The 20,329-nt window shown below is 36.9% G+C and overlaps 1 protein-coding gene across 4 annotated transcripts in view; it reads left to right on the plus strand.

The window, feature by feature from the left end:
• The window catches only part of FGF14 (fibroblast growth factor 14), a 422,495-nt gene that overhangs the window by 232,800 nt on the left and 169,366 nt on the right, over positions 1-20,329 (plus strand). The window contains exon 2 of one of the 4 annotated variants that reach the window (XM_076361460.1): positions 7,231-7,270. The exons of the other annotated variants lie outside the window; for them this stretch is intronic. The gene's annotated coding sequence lies outside the window, so the exon portion shown is untranslated. The remainder of the gene's footprint in view (positions 1-7,230; positions 7,271-20,329) is intronic. 4 annotated transcript variants of the gene reach the window in all.

The raw sequence follows: 20,329 nt of genomic DNA on the forward strand, positions 1-20,329 counted from the left end.
AGTCTGTAATCACTAGTCTTATGTAGCAAGTTACAACTTACAAAGGGTGAGTCATACTGCAAAAAGAAGGGGCTTTAAAAGGTACAGGAGACAGGTAGGTACTTCATTTTCCGTGGAGTGTGCCATTTATTTTTCTTTCCTTTTGAGCCCATTCTTGAGATTTTTCAGTTAAAGAACCAAGACTTTTTAAAAAATAAATAGATTAGGAAATAAACAAGACATTTGTCATTCTATACAATGTGCTGGACCCATAATAATTGCTGATGCAAGTTAGGTACCACTCAACAGCTGTCTGATATGCAGACTGGACAAAATGCCAGCCCTGGATTCAAGCTGTTACAGCCCAACATAATGTGTTCTTATTGCTTTAGCACATAATATTCTTTGAAGAAAAAGTTAATGAGCAATGCACTAAGGGGATATAATCAACACTTCTACGACTGATGTTAGTCAGCTTAGTTCCTATTCTAATGCTTGGGGGGTACAAATTTTAAAAACAGCCCAGTTGTTACATGTGAGAGTGAATTATCGTAGCATACAAAAAGATCTAAGTATTCAAACGCAGTTCTACAACCTTAGCCATTTAAATGCTGTGTCTAAACACATAGATGTATTGTATAATTTTTATAGGTTCTAAAAACTATTCTAGGCAGTCAGAATAGTGTGCTGTTGAGAGCTACAGAAATACTGAGATTTCTAGAAAGATGTTGAAGTATAATTTATTTACTTGCACTCTGCCTACTGTGTGGATGTTTTGTTCATGTATTTCTTCTTTTTGAGACTAATTATACTCTCTTAAAATCTATTTTCAGCTCTTTTAAATGTCTGCTTCCCTCCTCAATTATCTTCTGTTTTCATTTCTTTTGATGTCAGTCTCCCTCTGACACACGCGCGCGCACACACACACACTCACTCTCTTTCTCTTATTCTGTTGTCTCCAATTCTTTTCCATCTCTCCATAATGTTCTCTCCTCCACGTGTGCTTCCTCACTCTGTTCATATGAGGGTTCAGCTTGTGTAGTTGGGAATCACACTTTCTCCTCCAGGTTAGGTATCTCGTCATCACCCCTCTTGACTTTCATGTAAAACCTACATGTAGCACTTTATCTTCTCATCACATGTTCCTGCTCTTCTTTTTTATAAAAGCTTTTGCATCTATTTTCTAGAGGATTTTTTCTTCTGTCTTTCATGATGGCCATTGTATGCTATTCACTGAAGTTTGGGGTTTTTTTTAGTATTATTGTATCAGATTCACACTTAGATTGCTGCTTTACATTAGAAAGTATACCATTCATTGTGTATTCTCAAACAAAAAAAGTATGTTTATATGGCCAGCAACTCAAAACATTACAAATAAGTGTCTTTATCTTGAGGCAGAATTAAAGAAGCAAGTAGTCTTTTCAAAGAAATGATGGACAAACAGCCACAACTGAATAGCTTTGCACAGAGATTGTATAGTTAGACCTGTTACTTGTACTGCAGTAGTACCACAGAGGCCCAGTTATAGTCCAGAAGCCCACTGTGTGCTGTGAAAACTGAGAGCAAAGTTGATTCACATGCTCTAGCTTTCATACAACTGAGGAATGACATCATTTCTTGAGGAAGCATCTCTCTTAAACGTGTCAGTGCAGCAACTGTAACAGAGGTCAGTTGTACTATGATGTTATTCTAGTATTTCTTGGATAAGCCTGGTAGAGTAATATAAATAACTTTTTTTTCATGAGTTTCTGGTGTTCCTTGCAGTCCCCATGCTCATATCCCATCAGACCTGCACTTAGCTACAGTGTTTATATCCTAGGGAATTCATGCTGTCTTCTTTCGTTCCCCAAGGCACCTTGAACGTAATTGTCTTCATGTGCAAATGGCTTAAAATAATAAACGTGGTATTGTCAAACTGTAATTGTTTATGAAACAAACTTGGGATAGCAAAAGGTGCTGATTTATAAATAAACTAATTTAATTATATGGCTGCATTTTTACAGCTGGTATTTGCTTGACACATTGCCTGTCTACAGTACAGTGAGTGATTAACTGTTGTGACTAGAGAATAATTACTAATTATATTGCAATTTGTGAGCTGTTATGTGCATATCTAATAACTTTAGTTGTGCTATAAAGGCTGTTGGACCAGAGGAGGTTAGTTACCTTTCTAAACAATCATGAAATGTCTACAGTGCGCTGTATGCTCCAATATGTGCATTTATAGTGAGCTATCTAGTACATAAGCCTAATTGACTCAGAAAATAAATCCCCGGTCTAGAATCTTTTCACCATTATTTTCACTATGAGGGTAACTGTTAAAAATAAAAAGACTCTAGAGAAACAAAATTGTGTGGTCTCATGAAGGTTGTTTGCATGCCCATCTGAAATGTGTGAAAAATGTCTGGTCTCCTTCATTTAATAAATGTTACTGTTATTGTAGATTTGTACTTTTTTCACTTTTTTGAGCAGTATCTGTATAGGAGTAAAGGCCTGAAAGCTGAACTCCATACTCTTATCTAGTAGGTAGTTTATTCCTTCCTTCCTTCCTTCCTTCCTTCCTTCCTTCCTTCCTTCCTTCCTTCCTTCCTTCCTTCCTTCCTTCCTTCCTTCCTTCCTTCCTTCCTTCCTTCCTTCCTTTATTCCACCTCCAACATGTAAGACGCTGTTGTTGTGTGGTGATTGCAATACTGCTCTCTATGCTCATCTTTCAGAGATAGTTGAACCTCACCCAAAGAAATTTTCTGTCCTATTTTTCAAATTTCATCTTAATTTTATTTTCATATGTCCCTTCCTCTCTTAGCCCACAAAATAACTTTTTATACAACAAGCAATATAGCTCCACCAACTTGAAAGGCAGAAAGAGAAAGAAAATTTTAAAATGGAAGGTATAAACAGTCCAGTTGCACGCTACCTTAGTTCACCGGCTCTCTTAACACTTGTGCTTCTGACCCCGAGCCTTTTGCTTCCAAAGGACAATGGGGCGTCCAGGCATGAGGTATATCTCTTTTTGCACATGCCTTAAAGATAGCTGAGGGGAAAAAAAAAAATCATATTCAAACTTTTGTCGACGTTATTGGCCCATGTGTCACAGGTTGCCTCTGTCTCTTGGAGAAGTGGGAAAATTACATTGTACTAGCTCTGAGCACTGCATGTTGTCATAGAAATATCCAGTATACTGCCATCCTGGCAGAGCACAGTCAGTTGTAGCTGTCTCATTTCCTCAGTCTACTTCCCAATGCCCCCGGGTTCATGGGTTGGTTGGGTTTTTTTCTTTTTTTTCTCTTTTTTTTAATCTTTTCCCCTCTTTCGTCAAACGGACTTTCAAGGAAACGAGGAGTTCCAGTATTTGAATGTTATTTTCAGGTGTGTGTCTTCTGCTTGAGGTCATGCTAAAATGCAGGCTGCGGATATAGCTGGGCATAGTCTCTTTTCAGGATTTTGGGAGAAATTTCCATTTCTGCTTTTTTCTTGTTAAATCATTAAATGATCCCTCAGTAGCCTTTTTTAAGTCCTTGTATGTTCCTTGGCTTTTTTTCTTTTTATTTCCCCCCCACATATTCTGGCAGCTGATCTGTTCTTTACAATAGATAGAGCTGTCCTTCATCTCCACTGCCCGATAGGCGGTCTTTTTGCAACTGTTCTTATTATTTAGTCATTCTCTTTTTTAATAGTCATTCACTCCATACTCTTTATTCTGTGTACATTCACCACTTGCTAAACAGAGCATGTCCCAGCTAGAAAAGGCTGTCCCTTTTGCAGAAATAGCTTTTCTTTTTGTTTCTTCACTGCTTGCTTCTGATCCAGCATTATGGCTGTCTTCTACTCAGACCAGTGGGACCTGTTGTACAAATAATGACATTTATATGGATACAAAACTTTACCAAAAAACAATTCTTTTGCAGATCAGTAGGAGAACTCCCAAGTGGGATAGTTTTCTTTTGAGAAAAAAAAATCTTTCTAGTGATTTTGAGATTAATTTAGAAGAACCTTTAGGATATGATATTTACCACCAAAAAAATGGCCAATTCAGATTTTGACTGAGTGCAGTGTTTCAACAGGTATTTTCAACATGTTATATCTTTTGTATAAGGAAACCACCACTCCCCATAAAGCTTCTGCAACTTCAGTAGAGCTGGTTGGGATCAAACATTTTTTCTGTAGGAGAAAGAATTATTAAAATTTCTGTATTTCATTTCAGTAAAAATATGTTTAACTAAAATCAATGCTTTGGTGATTTTTGCCAAAGAACAAATTTTTCACTGTAGGAATTGCTTATATAATTTTTTGGCAGACTTTTCATTCTAAAGGATCTTCCAGGCACCACAAGCGAACGACATCTCTGACTGTGCTCTCTGTGGGCTTCATGGCCATTGACGTGTTTTTGGTGAGAAAATCATGTGTATTATTTGGAATGAAGATGACTGAGTGCAGAGTTTATGGGCCTAAGAGCATTATGTTCATGTTACCAGCACTGTGCAGTGAGATTTGGGCCTCCTTCAGTGTTCTGTACTATGTACACTGTGCAGGCTTTACTCCAATTAATCTGAGCAGGCACTGTGTATCTGACAGCAAACTGCATTTAACAATGATGTAATCTGACCGCTAGGTCTATTAGGATATTCCCGTAAGTCTATTAGGATATTCCCGCTGAATAAAAGGTGTATGAAGGAGGGGAGTTTGAACTTGTATGGGAAATCCAAGCCTGCTATCCTCTGTCTTCAGTGACTGATGTATGTAAGCATGACTTGACTGGAGCTCAAGGTGGCTGTAGGGTCAAAACAGGCTCCACAGCCAAAAAGCCAGAAACGCAGCTCCGTGCCGCCAATCCTGGTTATACTCCTTGTTGGAATTTCTACCTGACATCCTTTCTCCTCTGGAAAACATTTCTGTAGGTGCAACAGCAGAGGTGTTGTGTCCTCTGGATCTGTAGCAAGATGCTGACTGTGAGCCTGCTTGAAGGCTTGGTTCAGGTAACCCAGCCATGAACGGCATATTTAGGAAGCCAGAGGTTACTGGGTATCATGGTAGCTATATCACTTGCCCATGTGCAGTAGCTATGGGATCCAGTTTGCCTTGTCCTCCCTAATCCAGTGGGTCACCTGGTGGTGCTGCGTTCTCCTGTTCTCTTGTGACTTGTGGCTTTTCAGTTTTCTTGGCTGTTATCAACAAATATCTTCTCTTTGCTACCTGAAAATAGAAGTTTATAAAGTATTTTGTAGCTACAACAAGGCAAATAGGTAATTTATTTTGCTTTCAATCTATTTTAATTGCTCTGTTCCTTGGGACTGACAGAACATTTCTATTTTCTCACAGTTTCTCTGACTCTGAGTTTAATTTTTTTATATATTGGGTTATTTGAACTTCAACCTGCCTTCAAAGTTTACTTCTGTTGGGTTTACTCTTGGGAAAAAAATGGCCTATAGAAGATGAATATTTATTTTCAGTCTTTTCTTGGATTTTGCTTCTTCCATCATACTGCTGTTCCCTCTTGCTCTGTCCACTCCCTGTGACTTAATTATATTGTTCTAAAGGGGAGTTCAAAAGGAGTTGAAGGATTTTAACCTTCATATGTTCAACCTTTGCATCTGGTGTAGATAAAATTTTTATAAAGATTTAAAAAAAAAAAAAAAATCACTCTCTAAAGTTTGCAAGCTTCCCAATACTGTAATAATTATTCCAAAATGTACAGCTTAATTACATTCCAGTTCCTATAGCTTAGTGAATGAACTCCTGTAGCTCCTGTGTGAACTGATATAGAGGAGTGATTTATGTTTTTCTCAAGAACAGCTCTTTTATAATCCGGAACTAGCAGTTACAAGAAACGTGTTTAAGGTGTCAGGAAACTGCATTTCTAAAGCTTGACCTGTTGTAACATTTTACCAGTTAATGTATGAGCATCTAACTCCCCCTCTCCTCCCCTTTTGGCTTAGTTGCCTACTTATACTTTGAGATTTAAATGTGTGTAGAAACAGTGACATCTCCTCCTGCAGCAAGGTATGTATTTCAACGGATATTCTTTCAATCTTCTTGAACTTATCTATAATCAGCTTTGATGCACCTACCTCACTCTGTTTAGTAGTAATTCCATCATATTTGTCTTATAACGACAACATCAGTTTCTCTTTATATTTTTAAGTATTGAAGCTGTTTTACATCTGTTGAGCTTTCTTATTTTAGGATAGTTTTGTTATCAAGTGATCTCTGAAGTTATTGGGTGTTAATTCCCCTTTCCAGTAAGATAATCAAAAACCACTTCTTAGTGCTCAAGAAGTTTCTGTACCTGGTCTATTCAAGATACAACTTGCCAGACAATAAGGAAAGGATAGTCTGTATTTCAAAACCTGGATATTCCAAAATTTTCTGTGTGAGTTTCTTTGAGCCCTTTCATTTGCTTCTACACAAACACCTGTTGGAGTCAGACTTTGTTATTTTTCTGAACCGACTACTTCCAGATGAAGTTGTTTGTGTAGTGTGTGTTTCTTTCCTTTGATTTTCAGCATTATATATGAATTGCTATACCTCTTGGTTTTCTTAAGAGCCATCAGATGTACTTGCATCTTCCCTGACCTAGACCACACTCACATGAAGAAGAGGTCTGTCTTATTCTATGAGAAAGGAAGTTTTTAGTAATATTTGAAATAAGCATTGCTTAGTGCTGTGAAGATACTCCACTGGGTACAGAAAAACCTTAGATGTCTCCCTGTTCATAAGCAGTGTATTGGAAGCATTTTAATCTTCTAGACCAAAGGACTGAGGCAGGAACCTCTGCTATATACAAAGCTGAGATCTGATCCTTGATACAGTTCTTGCTACTATTGTTATCAACAAGATTTATTGCTTAAACTGGTTGATTTTGACTGAAGAGTTCCTCAGGCTGGCAATTAAGAGGAGCCTATCTCCCAGTTTCATTTCTTATCACTTCTGCTTGTTGTATAGAATCTTGTTTTGTAGGATGGGAGGAGACAGGACATACAAAAGTGTAAAATTACGTACTAATAATTGTGTTTGTCATAGTCTTGTTTTCTGCCATCCTATCTTCCTCCCTCTTTCCCCTTTTTACATTATACTGACTTTCTCCATAATAGTGTATTTCCTAATTCTACAAACATTTTCCTATTTTTTTAATGACTACAAGGGGGAGAAAGGGTGGAAGTTTACTGTATGTAATACCCCTGTGATTGACAGTCTTTTTGCCTCCTGCTTCCTAGTAGGTAGATAACGCTTGCTGTATGGGATCTTGTTTTGTAGGGTGGAAGAAGAGGGAGGACTACAACTAACACAAATAGTGGTATGTAATTTTCCCTTTCTCCTTTGTCTCTCCCTACTTACCAGTCTTAACACAGAATGTGCTCAATCATATGATGATGCCTTGTAGTGCTATTTACTGCTTTTTATAAAAACACATCTTCCCAGTTTTTGTTAGTTAATTGCCTGAAGCATTTTAAGAAAGAGTGCAAATGAAATATTATGTACGACACATAGGTAGTGGGTCAGATTGTGCTCACTCTTGGCCACAATGTGACTGAACTTAAACTGAGCAGGTTCTATATCTCATTGTGATATCTGAAGTCCTCTAGTCATCCATTATCTTTTAAAATATTTAACAGGCTACTGTATGTGGGATTTTGGAGAAAACAGCTGTGATGGGGAAAGGGTAATCATCCTTCTATTTAAAATAAAATCGAATACATGCATAGAGTGTGCTATCTTTTTGAAAAGCTAATACTGTAGAGCTGATAGAGAACTGCCTGATTTTCTGGGTCAAGTTTCATCAAAATATTGTAAACTTAAATTCTAGTTGCAAAATCTTAATTAGTTTGAATGGCACAAGGAGATTGTACCCAGCCTTGCATAACACATTGTCTGAAGGTTAGAGGGATTTTTCTCATAAAATGAAGGGTAAGATTGCTGTTAGACAGTGGAGTTGTATTATTTCTAAGGGTAGGACAACACTTTAAAAAGTACCATGTTGTGTAGTGTCTGAACATTTCACCCAAAAGCACAGAAGTTATTCAGAAGATGTTGTCTTTGAGTTTTTTTTCTGCCATAAGGCTCACACTTCTGCCCTCTTGTTAAAATGATACAAATTGGCAGTGTTTATCAAGCAAATATATAAAGCATCATAGCTGCAGCACAAAGATTATGGAAAAAATGTTTTATTGAATTTAGTTATCAAGAGGAATAGAGAAAAGCAAATGATGTGTCAAAAACTTGTTTCAAGAAAGATACCATCTTCATGAGACTGATTTTTCTTAGTGTTGTTCTGGGTTGTTGGTTCACTATTGACGAAGAAGGAACATGTCTGCCCAGTGAATCATTCCAGTTTCTATGGCACCCCTAAGATCTGCATAGTACAGCTACAGCAAAAAACAAGTCATATTTTCAAGTTCTGAATAGCTGTGATAATTAAGAAACAAAAGCTGCATTTGTATTTGCCATGATGATCAGAAAGCTTTTCCATTTCAGTTGAAAACAAGAACAAAACCCAGTAAATCCTCAACAGAGTAGTGAATCTGCATTCCTCTTGGAAAGAGCACATTAGGGATCAGATCCTGTACCTTAACTGATCTGCACAGATTGTGTGTCAAGAAAATAAATGGAAAATGTAGAATAAACTTTATCTTTTTGATACTCAGTAAAATAGAATCTCTCCCCCCCCGCCCCGGTGAGGAGAAGAACCCATTATAATGGATAACTTTAATCCTCAGCATACTGTTGTTGTTTATGGGCTGACATGATGCGTATGGTCAGGATATTTCTTTTCTTTCTACTGTGAAACCAGAAACAAAGGGGGTTTGGGTGATCTGCCTGTGCTTGGTCCATTTAAAAGGAAGTTCAGCCTTTCGGTGGAGAGATTCTTCCCAGACTAGGGTAAAACCTAAATTCACATTGTCAACGTGGAGCAAAACTACTCCATCATGCTGGAAAATGAGTCTCCAAAGTGTATTTATTTAAATAAATAACTGCATGTTGTGGAAAAATATGAAGTAAGATGATAGAGAACTAATTAAGATGTAGAGGCTTTGTACTGTTGGCATTTGGGAAAAAAAGTTAATTGCTTTTATTCTGAGGTTCATAACATTACCATTAATTTTCATGATAACTTTATTGCGCAGACATGACACATATTGAATAGAGCTGTCTGTTTGACAGAAAGTGCACAGGCTACTAAGATGCCAAGAAAAATGGCACTTTAAAAGTTTCAAAAGGATGTATAATTACTGTGGGTTAAGTTTTACTTGAGCTCGGTGCGGAGGGGGTTGCTTTTCTTTTTTTCTCTTTATTTTTAACGTCATCGTGATTTGTCTGTATAACCGTCACAAAACCTATGGATATGATAGCCGCCTTCTCCCCATGCAGCCTAGAAGGTTGTCCATTTCAATTTCAAGAGTTGTTCTTGGCCTATAGTGGAGTGGCCACCACCTCCGGGTTATACTGGTGCATATTATCTTTATCTCGGTACTGGGGATGAAAGAGATTCTAATGGGAATGGGTGTGGAATAGTGACTCTTTTACCAGCTAGAGTGGAGAAGAACAGTGGAACCTGGGGACTCCCAGAGAGTCCTTGGTATCTCTGTGGCACCTAGAAATCCTGATTAGCAGCAAAGGCCCCGGTATCTGTTCTGGCTGGATCGTGAATGTAAAATATACGTTGCAGCATGTCAGTCTTGTATTTGCCGTGTTTCCTGGAAACAAAGTTTGCAACAACCCTCCTAATGTGATGAGGTAGATACGGCAATTTGCTAAGAATACAACAAACCTTTTTGAGCAAAGCTTTCCTACGGATATAAGTAGATACTTAGTAGAGGTGTGTGGGTGTATTTTCTGCCATTTGCTAGATTTTTGTAATTTTTCTGTTACAAATAATGAAAGGCAACACTTAAGAATACTGAAGGGTAGATTTTCAGAATGGATACTTAAGAGTATGAAGTTTAATATATTTTTATAAATAACACTCTGGTTCTTCAATCATATTGAATTTTTACAATGTAAATTAGCAAGATGGCATGGCTTGAATTGCTTCAGTACCTGAAAACTGCTATTCAGGTGTAACAAATCAGATTAATAGTAGTTCTATGTTCATACCTGTTTATTTTGCAGCTGGGGTATACTTTTGGCTGGCTTTTCTTTGACCCATAGCTTATAATTTTCTTGGTTTATGCCAAATATGCTATGTTTATTTTACCATGAATAGAATGATTGTTGCCTTTAAAATAATTTCTGGTGTCCTCTGTTTTTGATCTTTTAGCCTATAATGACTATAACAAGTTTATAAATATGCTCATCCATTTTTTCTGCCTGCTTCGATCTATTTATAATTCTCTATAGCAGTAGTAAGAGAGGAGATTTCTCTTGTTAAACTCTGAGATGGGATTCTGGAGGTACTGTGAAGAGAAAATTGTTAGTCATGGACTTGATGTCCGAACAAAATAGATGTCAGCCAAAGAGAAGCAGCAGCCGCCTTATGCATCTACTTTCCAGGGCAGGAGAATTACCAAAATATTATCTTTCCTGAGGCTGAGGTGAGGCAAACCTGTAGTGCATATGCAATGAAACCCAAATTATTCTGTGATTCTTTCAAAATGAATTCCAGTCTAATGCTGCTCAAAAAAAATCATGTCTTCATGCCATTGCTTCCTTCACGTTACAGCACTGCTGACTTTTGTGAAGCTATGGCTGACCTCCACAGCATTGCTGGAGATGAGTGACAAGCAGGGTGACGATTCAACCCATCTCCCTTTAGCCTTGCTAAGATATGGGCAATGACTGCCAGCTACTTATTCAGGCTCAGTAGAGAGACTGGCCCCATCAGAAGCTGATCCTTCCCAACCATCTGAGTAGAGTTAGATACCTGTCTTAGCACCATGCTCATGGCTGGGGTGTGGTAAATTGTTACTTTCACATCTCAGTTCAAGAAATTTGTAGGCCTGAGAGTTCTGCTGGTTTTGTTCATGTGCCTTTTTGACAATTTCTTCTGCATTGTAAATATGTGTATTAAATTTTCTCTATAAAGGAGACCGGAAGAAGCAACATTTCTCTTTTCAACAGATGACTTTTTTCCCAGTGAAAAGAACTATGCACTTTATGATAGTTTATAACACAAAGAGGGATTAATGATCCAAATAAAAATTAGATATCTTTACCTTATAAAGAAGAAAACAGAAACATTGGGCTTTATCCTTTCGCCTAAGGAACTCCATGCTATCATTGCATTTTCTGGTCATGAAATTGGTAATGGTCTTCCTCACAGACTATCTAACCTTTCCAACGTTGTCTTACACATGCTAACCTCCTTTAAAAAAATAAAACTAGACATTTAATAGAGAATTTTCTCCTCAGTCCTTTCATAAAATAATTTTTCTCATATTTAATAGATTTGTAGCATATTTCTTCAATAAGCATAAAAAAAAAAAAGAATAGTCCATTGTGAGGGAGGGGAAGCTTGCAGTGATATTAAAAAAACCCAGATTTTGTAAAATTGCTGTTTGGGAGGTGTATTGAAACCCCAAGCCTGAGAGATGTTGAATCATCAAAGATAACCAGACATTTAGTCATTTCTCTAAGGTAACTTAAGGAGTTCTCACTGAGAAATATGACTTATTTGATACTGTGCAGAACAGGACTCACTATTTTTGGGTTTTTTTCAGATTCTTTCTCAAGTGTTCATGTTAAATATGCTCAGTTTAAAACATATCTGTTCTACAAAGCATTCAAACTCTACAGCGTTGTCCTAGAAATTGAAAGTCATTGCAGTCTCTCAACTCTCCCATTGTGACCATCAATACATTTCTTCCATCAATATGTTTCTTGTCAAGCTGCATGCTGTTTTCTCCATTGTTTCCAAATGCCAGCCTAAGCTGCTACTGTCAATTCCTTTTTTGTTCAGAAAACATTTTCTTTCAGGGGAAAAAAAAAATCACTCTGAGGTAGAGATTTGTCTATATGAACACACATAGAAAGCAAATTTTTGCATGTAAAGGAGCCTGTCATATGTTCGCTGCACATATAAGTGTGCAGAACAGCACTCTCTGGTCTTACGCTCTGGATCTGTGAAGGAAGAAAACAACAGTGGCACATGCTTGGATGAGTGATCTGGAAAAAAGTGGTCCCATGTTTATGTCTGGTCTGTACTCTTCATGTACACCAAAGACATAAATAAATATGTATAAAATGTATCCTAAGCTCTATCATCAGTTTGGTGGTTACCTGTATTCCCCCCAAAACCAGAAGGATTACTTGGCTGTTTTTATGCAATTTTGAAGAAAATGTCTAATACAGAAATAATTTATCAATCAACTGACTTCTAATAACCAGATATGCAAAATAGAACCATGGCCAAAGGAGTTTAATTTAATTAAAAGTTTAGAAGCACTTATATTATTTCTAACTGAAAAATAATGCTTATTTTATACTTGTGATGCAATTATACTGTTTTCTGCTTTAGAGCAGAATTCATAAGAGCTACTGAAATGCCAAAATGTAGACATGAGGGAGGCCCATGATTGAAAGGACTCTTGCTTCTATATCTGTCCAACCTGGCTCATTGTCAGTACATAGTTGGTATTTTGCTGTTCTTCTGAGTTCTTACCTTATTTATTTGACCTAATAACTGTGATTACATTATTTCCATTTGACCCACTGAGTATGTGATGTTAAACATGTTTATTAAGTGTATTAGAGTCAAATGATTTACCATGGAAACCGAAGGTTTCCCAGTCTTCATGCGTTATTCTTGGAACCTGTCTTATTAATAATGGAGTTCATTTTGCCATCTGCTTAATACCACTGATTTTCTGTGAAGCAAAGGAGGTGAGACGGACTACGTGGTTTTTAAAACATGACTTCTTGAAAAAGTTTGAAAAATAAACCCTCTCTTATCAAAGGCAAGAGGACAACTGATTAGCTTTGTAACTCAATCATTTTTTACACTGCTGCTTATCCCTTTCATTAAGCTATCAAAATCACATGACTGAATTTACAGAGGTTCTGACTGTGACTCTGCAAGTCAATAGGAGCTGGGGCAGTCAGCCCCTCTAAAAATAAATGGCCTGATTTTTATACTTCGGAGGAATTTTCACTCAAGCAAGAAAATTGTCACTGCCAGATGGTGATGGAAACATTACTACAGCAAGGGGACGTTAACAAAGATGCACTCAGCAAGGCAAATTGTTACCATAGTTACAGGATGCGAAGCATTTTCAAATAAATAAATAAAATTAGACTGCATTATTTAGATAACTCAATGGCAAAAAATAATTTTGGATGATTTGTCTTTTTTGAAATGGATGTGTTTTTTCTACATTCTGCTTAAAACTTTGTTACACACTCTCTTGCTGACTAGATGCATTTCTTTCTACCTAAATACCCTTATCAGCTGTATTTATTTTTATTGTAGAACAAAGCCTGGTACTTACTCCCTTTCTTTTCTCCATTCTTCCAGCATATCTGTACAACTGAACAGAGCATATCAGTCCATAGGGTTTGTAAACATCCTTTAGGCTTTGATAGCAGGATACGACAAACAGCAAAACTAATGTTGGTGGTGTAACAGCTCTTGAGCATCCTTAGCCGATAACTGGCTTCCCACTGTGTTAGTTGCCACACAGAGGGAGTTTCATGGAAATGTGGCTACATTAAAGAGTCTCAAATTTGGTGTTAGTCACCATAAAGCGGAACAAATCAAGTCTTAGAGAACGGAAGAGTTTGCGGTACACAGGAATGTTAAAGCAAGTGTACTTTAACACAGGAAGCAGCAGTAATGTGTTAGCCACATGACCAAAGATAACATCCTTACTGTTGGGGGTGTACTGTGGAGGTTGTGTTTTTTCTTAATGTCTTGTAAAAGTTGTTTGAGCCATACTGAAATTTGCAGAACGTTTACAAACCAACATATTTACATGGACCAGGGAAAGGGAGGGGAAAGCAGAGCGAGGGGAGAATGTTGCTGCTTGGATGCTTCTCCCTTCTTCTTTCGCTAGAAGTAAGGATCAGATACCACTTCTTTAAACAAAAATTGTGACCTCCTAAATCAACACAGAAAAGGTTAAGGCCAGTCTGGCAGGAGCTTAAAGGTGAGAGATTTCTCATCTTTACAAATGAGAGAAAATGGAGCTTCTCTTGGCTCAGTGGAGCCATTTTTCTGTGTGTTTGAAAATAGTGTCCTGACAAAAGCCTGAAAACATAGGGATTTGGCACAGGGTGGTTCTTGAACTAGTTTGACAACTTGTTGGTTTATGTAGGAATTGTGGCAATTCTGCTGCTGTTGGGACCAAATCATTTTCTCTTTAAAGTGTTCACCACCAACCTGAACATATGGAATACTGGTGTCGCTTCCATAGCTGGGCTCTCCTTCCTGCAGGATCACACTGTGTGTTGTATTGGCACCATCTGTCACTATTTTAAATATTTAGATTAATGGTCTAACACTAATCCAATGTCTCAAACTATTAATTGCTCTAGATCTGTAGAACAGGAGACAAAGAGAAACTGATTTCCTCCAGGAAAAGTTGCTCTAATTTGATCTTTCACTTAAAATATTTTGTAGATTGGGGCCAAATACACTAATGCAGTTCAAGCAAGCAAAGTATTCAGATGTGAATAATCCATGAATATACATAACAAATCACACTTAATTACATTTTGATGTCTGGATAGAAGCCAATATGTTTTGTCAAGTCTCAGAGGGAAACTGCACAGGCTATTTATGCATCATTTCATAAATTGTTCTACCACCATGCTTCATTCTGTTCTTCAGGCATTTTTAAAGCTGACATCACTTGTTAAGACCAGCATCATATTAAAGAGGAAACACAAATTTCAGTGTAAAAGCACCAAAGAATATTCCAGTGAAACTTTTTCACTCAGTCCATCTGAAAATTTTTCACATATTCTTGGATGTGTCTTTTTCTTTCAATGTAATAAATTTCATCCATTAAGAGCCTGTCAATATTTAATTTAATTTAATTTGTTACATTAGGTAGTTTTAGAAGCAACCTCTAGCCTTCTTTATAGAATTGTATATATTAAATTTACTAATCATTTTGCATCTGTGGAATATCAGCATCATATCTTGAGAGAATGTGGTATCTGACTGTTACAATTGTGTTAGCATTTAATAATCGTAATGCATAGTTGTCCTGAAGGAAAGATTTGTCATCTGTCTGCAGTGTGCACACACATACACACCTTTTAAAATGTGTAATACAGTTCCTTAGTGATAAACAAACCTATTCTAGCTTTTTTACTTACTCCTCTCACTATTTGGGATGCAGCCTTCAAAAATTTAACATTTAATTACTTTGTTACTTAACTCTTTTATTTGTCTTCTTTACAATAGTAAGTACCTCATTTTCTGTAGTTCCATAAATAGACAAAAAGATTTCGATTACATTTCCAGCTGGGACAAGAGCAAAATCCAGAGGAACCAACAAAAATAAACTATTTTAAATACATAAAAATTATGATAGATAAGCTGCATTGTTACTTTAGCCATTTACTAAATGCATTTATATGTTGTAGAAATGTGTGAGCATACATTTGTCTTAGACTAAAAATCAGACATTTTTTCCAGACATTAATTTGCATGAATACTTGGTTTATTATGATATACATACTTGCTAAGATAATGCTTTGGTTTATTAAAAAAGCTATTCTTTTCTTACACACATGTAGCTTACTTCACTGCAAGAGGCAACAAATTAATTAATTCCGCTTTATTTGTCATGCAGGCCTGCAAACCTAAACAAATTAAATAAAGTAAGTCTGGCTGAACAAAACAAAGTATCAGGAGGGATTTGGAAATGGGTGCTAGAACATGACAATGGTATTTTTCTTTTTGATCAATGGTAGTGAATCTGTGCTTCTATTGGGTAAATATTGCTGCTGACTCAAACCTGCGTGAAGCCTTGAAGTGAAGGAGATGTCTCCCCTGGAGTATTTAGGCATCCATGTCATAAGCAGTGCCATCTCTTAGGCCAATTACTTCCTTCTGTGTGCTCATAATCTCCAAAAATATACGGTTTCTTGCCTGAGGCAGTCATCCTTCTGCCTTGAGGTTCTCCTCCTGTTGCAGTTGACATTGGCAGAGCATTGCTGGCAAGCCTCAACTGTTTATGCCACTTTCCCACTGCCAGTGTTTCTGTGTCCTTCATGAAATAAATTACTTGTCACAGAGCTTGATAGCAAATATCGGGGACTTCTTATTTGTGAATCTACTTGGAAGGAGTTTCTTTCGTTCTGCTCTGATGGAAACTGACCTTCTGTTTGGTGTTATATGCATGACTTAAGTGACCTTCTTTTTGGTGTTACATACATGATTAAAATAGTTTGCAATGAAAATGAAGTTTCATCCATCACAACTTGCTGCAGTTGAATTGCTTTATCTAAAATTATTACTTAAAAATGCCACTTTTACCACTTTGGAGTAAAGAAAAGTTGAAACTGGAAGATGGATGATCATTAATATATGGATATATTTGAGTGCCTTAGAAAGTATATGACTTGCAGGACACTTGCATCAATAATAGCTTTGGGGTTCTTGGCTCCGTGGCAGCAAGGGGGATGGTGGAGGAAGAGGGAAGGTGGGAAAGCAGGCCTATATTTCTTTTTTTTTCTGGGAACTTAATCTTTTTTTCTGGGACTCTTAAATAATACCAGTAGATGCCACCAAAATAATTTTTATAGATGTTTTTAATTTAGGCAATAGATTTTAATTTGTGTTTTACCAGACATTGTTCTCATCCTTTGTTTGATAAATACCAACTGTTTAATCTTCTTTTGCAAGGAAGATTCAGGGAAATTTACTTGTTTGTATTAAAAAACACAACTTTTGTGGAAGTAATATAGATCAGATAAAGGTCTACATTCACATTGAGCTGTTTCTTTTGCAAAACAAGTATGAAAGAAAATATATTTTTGTTAAATGTTGAAATTTATGTGACAACTTGTGATTTTTTGTATTCCCTACTTTTTTGTTATTGTAAAAACAAGGCATTGCTTTGGTTTTTTTGTAGTTCTGCTGTAACTGTAGCTGTTCAAACATTTCACTTAACTTCAGCAAAATCTTACTAAGTGTTAGAGGTTTAACCTAAAATATTTGGGTAGGAAAGTAGGGCTCGTTTGCTTTCAAAACATGAAACGTGGGGTGATAGCCTGGCTGCACTGAGTTGAAAGAAAACTTGCATTTGCCTCACTGTGACACTGTTTTAAATTTTTTGTGTCATCAAGCTCATTATATGTGCTTATGCTTTCAAAATGTTAGAAAAGTGTGTTCTCATTCACTGAGGAGCAATGCATAGAGAGAACTACGTCATTAGAAATAACACTTCCTTCGAAATTGTAATCCAAAGAAGCTCTTCTCAGCTTTCACCTAACATTGAGGGGACTTAAATTCTATAGGGGTACTTTTCTTACCCCAAATACCTCAAATTTTGTTTCAGTGAATATCAGGATGCACTTTCTTGTCAACAAGTTGAGGCAACCTGGGAGCAAGCTCACGGCTACGGGTGGGTGAGACATGGGACGGCAGCACCTCCTGCACCAGAGCTTCGGTGTATAGGACCCACGCAGGAAGAGCTTCTGTCCAAAATGCACCTAAGTCTTTCTCTTGAAAGGAAGGGGAGACAAGAACCAGACTGAGCTCTGTCAACTGCATAACAGAGTTTAAACCATTTTAATTCACCTGGGCAGCCCTGAGCCCCAAATCCACTGGGGGTGATTCTGAGGCATCGTAGTTGCAGTAGGCTTGTGGGACTCCAAAGGTGAATTACTTCTGAGAGTGAAAATGGGGTAGTCTAGAATAGTTAATTAAAAAAGGACTGTCGCCTTTCTCAAAGATGTGCAAACTTTTAGCTTTTAGGAGAGAGGAGTAGGCTTTGGACCTTTGAGGAGATTTTTGGTAATCGTTGGATCCCCTGAAGAGAAGTGTCTTCTTGCAGTGTTCTGGGAGTAGGCGATTCCATCATCATCATGCTCCTGGTTCCTCACCCTCACCATGTGTTTTACAGACAACCTTGCTCCCTGTCTTGGGATCCTGGGGACCGTCCTGGGGTTAAACAGGTCTCCCAATGTTGCTGTGAATAAAGAAGGCATTGAGCAAACCACTTAGGCACCCAGTGTATTGTTTTGGCCCTACTAGTAGATTGCTTTGGCCTACTAGATTTTGAGTTTACTAGCCTTTGTGTTTAGGCTGCGTAAAGATCCATGGAAAAATCAGCCTGATATCCCAGGTTTCAGAAGTGGATGCCTCTGTTTGCCAAGCTGACTTTGTTTACATTTGTATCCGATGTGTTTAAATGTGGGGCAAGATCCAAACATTTAGGCATTTTATAGCCCAGTGTCACAGAGCCTGCAGACATTGGATTAGTTGAAAATTTTAATAGCTTAGGGTTTGGACCTAATGTCTAGTGCTTCATGAAGGATGACTGACTTCTGGTAACTGAGTCAAATATTACCATTCGTCTTCTCTGCATGAAGTTCTTCAGTACAGCAGTTTTCTATTTACATAGTTTCATTAAAGTCAGTGTAGTTGCTTGGTGTAATGCAGTAATGGTTCAAGGTTGCGAACTGTTGGAAGTCTCACAAGTTTAAAAATCCCAGAGACAGTAGTTTTCTTTTTTTTTCCTTTTCTTTTTCCTTCCGTCATATTCTTGGAAGGGTTTTTTCTTTGTTTATTTTTAAGAATTTTACTCAGAGGAAGCCAAATATAAGACTGCACTCAAGTGCATGCACCATGCCAGCATCTTCAGTTGTCTCATACCAGTTTTCAGATAATACAGTCTGCATTTTTTTCCTACCAGTCATTCTAGAAAAATACATTAAATTTCAGTTATTTCATATCTTAGACTGTAAAAAAATTGAAGTCAAGGTCCAAACTCTGTTCAAAACTTTTAAATAAAGACCTTATTCATTTCTTGCTGGAATTTTTGGATTATGTGCTGAGACAATTAAATAGAAAAAGTGCTTCACTAACTATCAGAGAAGCAGTTTGGTGCTGAGTGTTCTTTAAAGTCATCTCATTTACATCAGTGACTAAACATGGCCTTTTTTCCTACTCAATTCAATTAAGTATTTTGAGCTGAAATTATATATCTTATGGAAAATCAAGGTAGCTGTCTGTTGAAATACCTTTCAAATTAGTAAAATAAAAATAAGACAAAACCATACTGATTTCTAATTTTTAAGCAATATTTAACAATTTAGAAAAGAAAAAACTAGTTTTTAAACTTCAAATAATTCTGAGTGTGTGATATACTTTACTGTATCAGAAACCTATTTGAAAACAAGTACAGAAATGGTCTACAGTTGCATTTACTTAGAAAAAATGGAGCTACCTTAGAATATCAGGTCTCCTGCAACATTATCAAGTGAGGTTTGATAATCATAGAGGAAAAAGTCAGAGCTAGTATTTTAATTCCTTTTGCTGTACAGTTATATCTCAGACTGTTCCCTGATTCAAATGCACTGGGCAGCAGATTTAACTTTTCATATGTAATCCTATTTGTTTATATGAATTTTATTTTTAGCCAATTTTCTTCAAATGTCTGTATGCATGTGTATATAATATACCTCTTTTAGGGAAAAAGCTTCAATTGTTCTCTAAATAATGGTATTTATATACCAAATATAAAATGCTTTTCAGCTTAAGAGTTACTATTCTGTGATTTGAAATGTCAGTGAGCACGTTTTTGTTGTGCATTTCAAGATATTTCACTTTAAATGTATCTACATTTAGCCTGTCCTAAGATTTTATTTTTGCTTATAGTGCCCTCACCTGTAACTTAGGGCCAATTGCAGAACTTTAGCAGTAAAAATGACAATTTTGTCTTTGAATCTTAGCCGGAGAAATACCTCTCTACATGTCTTGTTTTGACAGCCAGAAACAGCTAACGTGTTCCAGCTGACTTGCATTAGTTTGCAAGTTTATACCTGAAACATTACTGTGTTTTTTAGTGTCCCCTAAACACAGTTTACTTTTATGTCAAACCTCAGTTGTGTATTTTTACTCTATAATGGAGCCTGCAAACACTAATGAAGCAATTCATTAACACTTCAATTTCAAGTACTGTCCTTAATTTAACCATTTATCAAGTTGTGGGACACAACAGATCAAAACAGAAAGCAATTGGAGTGGGAGAAACAAAATCAGTGTAGCTGTTTTTCTGGTGTTTCTTTATTTCTCCTTTCCTTACTTCTGTCATCTGCCCAGGTGAAATCTCTCTCCAAAGTTCACAAGAATGATAAGCACACCTTTCAGTAACAGACTTCATTTGGCAAACTTTTCAGAAACAAATAAGAAAACTGGGAAGGATTACCGATTTATTCTGGATGTTTTTGGTGTGTTTTTTCT

The sequence above is a fragment of the Aptenodytes patagonicus genome, chromosome 1 (genome assembly GCF_965638725.1).
Source record: "Aptenodytes patagonicus chromosome 1, bAptPat1.pri.cur, whole genome shotgun sequence".
In the NCBI taxonomy this organism is placed as follows: Eukaryota; Metazoa; Chordata; class Aves; order Sphenisciformes; family Spheniscidae; genus Aptenodytes; species Aptenodytes patagonicus.